The following is an 8,888-nucleotide window of genomic DNA, read 5'->3' on the forward strand; positions in this document are numbered from 1 at the left end:
CACCACTGCACGAGGGGCAGAGAGTGCGGATCCTAGACCAATGCAACAAAACGTGGTGTCCAGGAGAAGTGGTCGCACGACATGAGCAGCCGCGAAGTTACGTCGTAGAGACTCCAAATGGAACACGCCTACGACGAAACCGCAGCCATCTGCGCGAGCTAACTACAGGGCGGATGGAGAAGCTGTGCGATGAGGAGTCCAACCAGGCTTCCTGTGAAGCTGCTATGTCCTCAGCTAACGATCAAGGTGACACCTCGCCCCAGGATCTCAGTAGCGGGACGGACCGTATCCAGAGAAAAGACTCCAGTCCAGGCAAGACCCGGTACGGCCGCGCAGTAAGGTTGCCAGCAAGATTCCAAGAGTAAACGTACGAAGTTAATACTCAGGCGTTCGAGATTAGACGGGGCAGAATAACCCCCAGGACAGGAGGGTAGTCTACCCCTGTGAATGTCCTACTTTGTTTGTTCATAATCCCTAAGTTTTGTACCTGTGTGTACTCTATGTAAACTAATGTGATTTCATATATCTGTCGCGTATATGTCAGTTACCTAGCATTTCAATATCTGAAATGATTGTGAAACACTATATAAGTGTACATGCACAATTCTAGCTAAGTGATGGGGATGTAGTGATATCCATACTACTGTAAGCTAGCGCCACCTAGTGCCAAACTAGGTTGCTGAGTTAACTGGGTTTAAGAGATCCGAGCTAGGGTCTCTCTGTGATGGCTAAGATGGCCTAGCAGTCACTATCAGTTGTTACACATTAAATTACCTCTATCTGCATCATCCGTCTTCTAGTGTTTATGTACGACGAGACAATATCACTTCAATGTACAGAGTGCATCTAACACAACTGGAAGAATGTGCGTTCACGTGCGTTTTATCATATCTTGGTTGTATATACCGTGTGCAGCTGCCGCAGCGTTACGCGTGTCAGATGTTAGCAATGCGCGCCCAGCAACACGCAGATGCGCACAGCCAGCGGCAGCTAGAAAATGAGGGGGTTGGCAAATGCATATACATCAGATGGCCGCAATAGGGCAGTAGGGAACAGTCAACAACAATGGCGGACTTTGTCGTGGTTGATTTATGCATTTTCAAAAAAACAACGAATATCAACGGATTTCCAGGTAATTTACTGCGGAGAGCAAGTAGTATAAGTCCGTCAATGGCGTGCGCAAATAGGCAGATACATTTGAGGACCGTATCAGTGGAACATGGCAGGAAATTCTTACGTGTAGCAATGGTGAGAAACAGTCAGAAACGGGCGAGTAGTGTCGCTTAAACGCAGTTTTTTCCACACTTCCTGTGAACTCACATGTTTCTCGGTAAAAATAAACAAACAAGACCCTCAACAACACCCCCCTCGATTTTAAAGGGGCTACCCCCACATTGACGAAAATGCCATAGGTCTCAATCTGGCCATGCTCTCCATCCTTGAACAGACACTTCAGCTCACAGTTCGGCTGGGAGAGGTGACATGACAAGAGGTTCTGGCGTGTTCGGCTTCCGAGTTACAGCTTGACATGGAATGCACCGAGCAATCATGTCTTCTACCATTCGATCAATCCCTGGAAACCAAACTTTCTCTCTCAGTAGGGCTTTCGGAAGTACGATTCCTTGGTGTCCGATATGAGCGAATTGTACTGCCTTGTCGCACAAAGATTCGGGTACTACGATTCTGGTTCCACGGAGTATGATACCATCACTGCTTGCGAATTCGTCCCGTATCTTCCTGTACGGTTGTAGGTCTGCGTCATTCCACTTTCCATTTCGTATAGCTTTCCTAACTTTGACGAGTACAGGATCAGCGGATGTGGCTTCAGCGATGCTTTCGATTGGCATAGACTTTGGGACTGCGTTCTCGGCTACAAAGTTGATGTACTCTTCAGCTTCAGAAACTGTAGGCGGCTTTCCAACAGGATGGCAACTGATAAAATTAGCTGGGTTTTGTTCATCTCGGCCTGGGCGATACTTGAGCATGTAGTCGTACGGCATAAGTCTGAGACGCCAACGTTCCATTTGAGCAGACGTTTGCTTGTAACTGCTGAAGATTCCCAGTAACGGTTTGTGATCGGTGTATAGATGACAAACCTTGCTCCGTATAAGTACAAGTGATAATGTTCAACTGCCCACACAACTGCTAGCATCTCACGTTCTGTCTGTGGGTATCTTGATTCTACGTCGGTTAGCGCTCTACTGCCATAACTCACAACTATGTTGTCCTGCAATAGGATTGCTTCGAGACCCTTAGGACTGGCGTCAACGGCGAGCTCAGTGTCCTTTCTTGGATCGAAATACGTAACTACTGATGCTCCTTTCAGGGCTTCTTTCAACCTAGTAAGAGCAGTCTCTTGTTCTTCACGCCATGTCCATTCGACGTCGTTGTGCGTTCGCTTTCTCAGAGGACTGGTGATTGATGCGTATCCTTTGATGAAACGTGACAAGTACTGGGTCATCCCCAGTAGCGATCTAAGTTCAGTGGCATTCTGCGGCGGCAGCGCGTTGGTAACTGCATCAAGTTTTTGACAGGTCAGGGTGAATTCCCTTGTTACTGAAGACATGACCGTAGAATTTCACCTTAGGAACGCAGAAATAGCATTTTGGCAAGTTGAAGCGGATGCCAGTGTCTTCCAGTTTCTGGAGTGCTTCGTGAAGACAAGCGTCATGTTCCTGGGTATCCTTCCCCCCAACGATTACGTCATCTGAAATGTTCTTACAACCTGGCAGATCGTGAAGAATGCTTGCGACTACATTTTGAAATATCTCCAGAGCAGCGTTTACTCCAAAGAGACGTTTGTAACGTTGGAGTCCAACATGAGTGCTGCATGTAGTGATGTATCTACTCTCGGCCGACAGTTCCAGTTGATGATATGCATTGCTCGTATGTGCTAAACACAGTGCATCCATTTAAGTCAGCGATGACATCATCTATGGTAGGCATAACGTGTCTTTCGTGCTGAATCGCTTGATTCGCTGCTCGCATATCTACACGCACGCGAATGTTACCATTTTTCTTCGGAACAGGTACAAGTGGACTAACCCAAGGGGTCTACCCTTCAATGGTTTCGATAATGTCAAGTTCTTCCAAACGCTTGAATTCTTCTGCAACTTTCCCACGTACATGAAACGGAATGCAGCAATGATTTTGCTGTCGAAGCTGTACTGAGCGATCGATGTGTAGCTTGACTTGTTGATCCTTCACTTTACCAATGCCTGGACAGAACAATTTCGGACACTTCTTGACGATTTCCTCCTTGAAAACAGTGTCTTCGTCGATCGAGACTTGGTTGCAGGTTAGAGTGGGGCCAGCCAGTTGCCTGATGCCCAACAGGTTTGCGGTCTTGAAGCTTAGGAAGTTGTGACCTTCACCATGGAACACGAAAAAGTCTGAGGGGCAAGACTTAGTGCCATACTGAATGATCGCAGTGAAAGTTCCACGAATAGGCGAATTGATTCAGATTCGGTTTCGTGTCACGATAGCGGATAGGCATAGACAGCGATTGACGGTGTGTCAAGTTTCACGGAACTTGACCACTGATCGCGAAACATGTTGTAGACTTGGCTATCTATAACATTAACTGAAGCACCGGTATCAACCATCATATCAAGAGTGAAAGTTCCACGATCACCTGGATTCAGATTCTGCAGCCTACTTTTGACAGTGCACGTTAGCTGTTGGTGATCACTTGCAACGTATGCGACTTCCTTTCAAATCGAGAAGAAATATTCTTCCTCAAAAGAATCAGCGAGTTGAACAGAATGAACTGAAGCTTGCGGGTTTGGTCCACGAGACGTTGATGAAGGACATGATCAACATACGATAGCAAAATGTCCTACTTTCCCACATGCGGTGCACTCTTTGTCAGTAGCTGGGCAGCAGGAATCCCCTTTGCAATGAGGTTGAGAGCGACCACATAACAAACAGGTAACGTTACGACGTTGTCGACCGTGACTTGGATTTTGATGTCCATGATCATGATGATGATGAGTTTGGCTTCGATTGCGGCCTCGCTGCGACGAATGTCGATTTTGTGATGATGATAGGTGTTTACGTTGGGTTTCATGGCGACTTTCAGCGTGATGACCATGGTCTGCAACGTGGTGGACAGTAGCTTGACTCTGTCCAGACTCTACCTTCCCATCTTGGGTGTTGGCGATTTGCAACCCTCTGGCTGTCTTGATCAGGTCGTCCAAATCCATCTCTGTGCAAAGTGCATGGCGGCGTAAAGCTTGCGATGAGCTAGCAAGTATGATATGGTTTGCGATTTTGCGATAGGCCTCAGCGAAACCACAAGTTTTTGCAAGTGCCCAGAGCCTAATAACGTACGGTAGAGGTTTCATTTGGATTTTGACTGCATTGACGAATGTTATACACTTCAAAAGCTGTGTTGGTTCTGGGCGTGAAATAATCCGTAAGGGCTTTACTGGCCTGTTTAAAGATGTTGACATCGGCTGTAGCGGCCGGCACAGTCAGTGTATCGTATATTTCGTCCACTTCAGGTCCCCCATAGTGTAGGAGAACCGCCTGCATGTTAGTAGCATCTGTGATATCCAGCACCGTCATGAGTCTGTTCAATCTTGCGAGCCATTTGGTCCATCTAGGGCCAATATTGCCATCAGAATTGTGTCAAACTTTGCAAATTCTGGTAAAGACATCCTCGTCGCCAGTGTTATGTTTATAGATTAGTTAAGGATAGACGATTATATGTATCAAAACATGATTTTATTGATATTCAGTTGACACGCTCCTTGCCATGGGTGCAGCCATCTTTTCCCTCTAGTTCCAGCTCTTACCACAACTATCGTCAACACTAAATTCCTAATTGTCGCAAAAATCTAATATGTGATGGTATTACGTGTTTAACTGCATGTTATTCTCATGTTCATAGATCCACATCCTACTGTAGCTGAAGTTGACAACTCGACTGATCGACTCTGATGATGATGCCTGATTCTTCGCGAATAGACATAGCACACAATGCATCAAATTTGCAAGAAGACTTGCATATATGTTACAAGAGTATATATGTTGCAAAAGTGGGAGGACAGCTGGCTAATAGAATTTACTTCACTAAAGTGTGAGGTTATCACATTATAACCATCACGTAGACTAGAACTGAAGCAAATTACACTAATTTTATCATGTACAATGTTTAGAAATTGTATCCGAAATAAATTCAGCAGTGCTAAATATTGTATAGGTTCCATTGAAAACCAATATGACTTGCGACATTCTCTATCTCTCTCCCTCTCTATCTCTCTCCCTCTCTCTCCCTCTCTCTCTCTCTCTCTCTCTCTCTCTCTCTCTATGATCGTTAGTGTAATGTTATCTAGCCGTGTAATAGCTTGATTATGTACTTTGTATGTTCAGAGAAGCTGGTTTCTGTGGCTATGATTAGAAATAGGTTAATCGTTGCTGGTTAGAAGGGAGAGAAGTAGCATAGAAAGCCGCTGAGATTAATGATGAATATGTTAATCAAGATTGTTAAAGAATGTGGTTTTTATGATGTCGTGTTAGATTAGTAGCTCGTGGTAATTCGAAGTCAGGAATCCTGTGGTGTATTGATATGAATGTATGCATGTAGCATTGTAATCGGCTGATATTGTGAATTACATTTTTTGTATTTAACATTTGTTGTTCAGGTTGTAAGGCTGTTCTGTTCAAGGTGCTGGTGTTTAAGAGATCCGGCGGAACAGTAAGTTAGCATCTACTACGATTCAGGCATAATTAGCAATTTGCATAATTTAGATAAGGTCATTTATGGTGTTTATGAATATGAGAATTGTTAGCGCCTTCATATATTAAAGACATGTACGTATTTGGTTTTTGCAGAATTGAATGCTAGCTACCGTTGATACGGTTGACACGTTAATAAAGCATCTCAATTAAACTGTCTACGTCACGAATTTCGATCACCAGCAAGTAGTATATTTGTGTGTTATTTGTACAAAATAAAATGTATGAAAATACAATTAGCGTTTCTGTTTACTTTTCATGCTTATATACCTTCTTTATACTCCCTAATTTGCCGGTGCATTCGATGTAACCAAACGCTCGACACAACAACAACCGCCATGAATTCGAAAATTTTTGCGTAGCGCCCAGACGATGCGTCTACCCATACATGTAGGTTTGCAGCATATTGTGCAACCCTGGCCGTATGTAAAATGAATGCGCATTATGAATACTAGCTGGAACCCGCGCTAAGCGCGGGCTTAGTGACTGTGATGTTACTAGTAGTGTTATTTTGGTGCAAGTATTCAGATAAATGTCTGCAGAACACGTTTATGCGCGAATCAGAAACTTCATAGTTAATTTAAGCAGTTTTACATTGCCGCGTTGTGGTGGGTCTCACCAAAATGTAACGGACACTTGTTCTGTGAGATTCGTACAGGTTCGATCATTAGACTCATCTTCGTCGTGTTATTACAACCCACGACATTTGTAAATCTTGAATTTAGTTTGTAAGGACTGGCAGAGCTTGCAATTAGTGTGTATAACAGTGCTAGTGCGTGCCACACTATATTTTATGATTTTGAGACTGTAATCACCGTGTAGTAGCGAATGCATACTTACCACTCCTCATTTTTGTGTTACAGTTTACCGCGTTTACACCGATTAAAACATGAGTTACCTGACAAGTGGCCATGGAGGTGTTAGGTTATGCTGTTGTGAGATTCGCCGCGGTGTTTTTAGAGCGCTGCGGGAGTAGTCACAGTACAACTACTTTTCCCTTCAGGTTCCAAGTCATCGTGGTTTGAGTAACTCTCCAGAAGAAGTCTACATGGATCTCCTGACACCATATGCTTTTAAATTTGTCAAAACCCAGCTAGAGAAAGCACATAGTTTGACTGTGGAGGAACGAGATGCTGGAGCTTTCTGCATCAGATCACCAGCTGGCCTACTCAATCCTACGGTAGATTCATGCAGTTGTGGCTTCAGCAGGGCGATGGCACTTCCGTGCAAACACGTGTTTGCTGTGAGAATGCATTTAGGGATGCCTGCAGCTGACCCCTGCCTATGTCACAGACGCTGGACTAAGGCATTTTATGTGTCCAGTCACCGAGCGTTTCTCAAACAAGGACAACAAACTGAAACACAGATTGCCACCGTTCAAGTGCATCCGAAACCACACAAGGTTCCATCACAGCATCAAAAATACAGGAAAGCTCTTAAAATCACAAACAACTTGGCTTCACTGTTGTCTGAAGTGCCTACTAGAGAATTTCAGCAGGTATTAGAATCTGTCCTTTCCATGAATGAAATTCTGTCAAAGGGTGGCAGATTTATAGTGACAGAAGTGGACACACAGGAACAGTGCAATGTCATGAACTTTTTGCCGGAGCTGGGTGTTACATGCAACACCGCGCTACAGGAGAGCCTGTACTATGACATCCCCGGCATCTCACACACTCACTCTCCCTCGTTGTCTCTCTCTTTCTTTCTCTCTCTCTCTCACTCTCACTCTCTCTTCCCTTCGTGCTCTCTCTCTCCCTCTCCCTTGCTCGCTCACACTCACTCTTCCTCGTTGTCTCTCTCTTTCTTTCTTTCTTTCTCTCTCTTTCTCTCTCTCTCTCTCCCTCTCTCTCTCTCGCTCGCTCACACTCACTCTCCCTCGTTGTCTCTCTCTTTCTTTCTCTTTCTCTCTCTCTTTCTCTCTCTCTCTCTCGCTCTCTCTTTCTCTTTCTCTCTCTCTCTCTCTCTCTCACACACTCACTCTCTCTCGTTGTCTCTCTCTTTCTTTCTCTCTCTCTCTCTCTCTCACTCTCACTCTCTCTTCCCTTCGCGCTCTCTCTCTCCCTCTCCCTTGCTCGCTCACACTCACTCTCCTTCGTTGTCTCTCTCTTTCTTTCTCTTTCTCTCTCTCTTTCTCTCTCTCTCTCTCTCTTTCTCGCCCTCTCTCTCTTGCTCTCTCTTCCCTTCGCGCTCTCTCTCTCCCTGTCTCTCTCTCGCTCGCTCACACTCACTCTCCCTCATTGTCTCTCTCTTTCTTTCTCTTTCTCTCGCTCTCTCGCGCTCTCTTCCCTTCGCGCTCTCTCTCTCCCCCTCTCTCGCTCGCTCACACTCACTCTCCCTCGTTGTCTCTCTCTCTTTCGCTCTCTCTCTCTCTCTCTTTCTCTCGCGTTATCTCTCTCTCCCTCGCTGTCTCTCTCTTTATCTCACTTTCTCTCTATCGCTTCCTCGCTGTCTCTTGACGCCGCGTACGCCACCAGCCGAATCACAGCCAAATTGCTCCCACCACCACGTTCGCGATCAGCCCATACCTATGAGAACACCTGGCAATGGCTAGGTACAGACGGTTTTTATAGCTCATAGCTCAAGTTACGCCAGTGTCCGTTAGTCTTTTGTGGCGCCACGTGTTAAATCAGTAGCCGTTAAATTATATCTAGCCTCTTTAAAATTAATTTTAAAAAAAATTTGAAACTATATATATATGGTAACCTATGACCACGTGCGCAATGTCCTCCTTTTTCAAAATTTGGAAATGGCCACCCTATATATAATGGCCGGGGACTACAAGTATACAGTGAAATAAGATTCAAGGTTTAGAGAAATCCCCCTAGGGAATGGACCACTAGGACACTTTTGGCATTTGATTTTACGCTGTGGCTATATGCCCGGCAGCCGGGCACGGTCTTCAATTTCCTAAATGCCCGGCAGTTCCTAACCCTAACCCTAACCCTAACCCTTGTTTACTTGAGATAACGCTGAAAATTAAAAACTGCCGGGCATTTAGGAAATCGAAGACCGTGCCCGGCAGCCGTCAGATATATGCCGGCTGCACTCATAAGGTCTATGTCCCCCAGGGCAGTGCTCAATTTTAAGGTTTTTTTTGGGTTGTCCGGAGGACAACCAAGAGAGTAGCATATGGTTGTCCCTCA

The 8,888-nt window shown here is 45.2% G+C and overlaps 1 protein-coding gene and 1 long non-coding RNA gene across 2 annotated transcripts in view; one reads left to right on the forward strand and one right to left on the reverse strand.

Annotated features, from left to right (window-relative positions):
• Nucleotides 1-5,892, forward strand: part of LOC106811776 — a 7,162-nt gene extending 1,270 nt beyond the window's left edge. Inside the window, exon 2 of the long non-coding RNA XR_001394200.1 lies at nucleotides 5,649-5,892. This is a non-coding gene — a long non-coding RNA (uncharacterized LOC106811776). The remainder of the gene's footprint in view (nucleotides 1-5,648) is intronic.
• LOC106811775 (endophilin-A-like) overlaps nucleotides 1-8,888 on the reverse strand; it is a 34,956-nt gene that overhangs the window by 23,333 nt on the left and 2,735 nt on the right. The window lies entirely within an intron of this gene.

This window comes from Priapulus caudatus, unplaced genomic scaffold (assembly GCF_000485595.1).
Source record: "Priapulus caudatus unplaced genomic scaffold, Priapulus_caudatus-5.0.1 Scaffold573, whole genome shotgun sequence".
Classification (NCBI taxonomy): domain Eukaryota; kingdom Metazoa; phylum Priapulida; class Priapulimorpha; order Priapulimorphida; family Priapulidae; genus Priapulus; species Priapulus caudatus.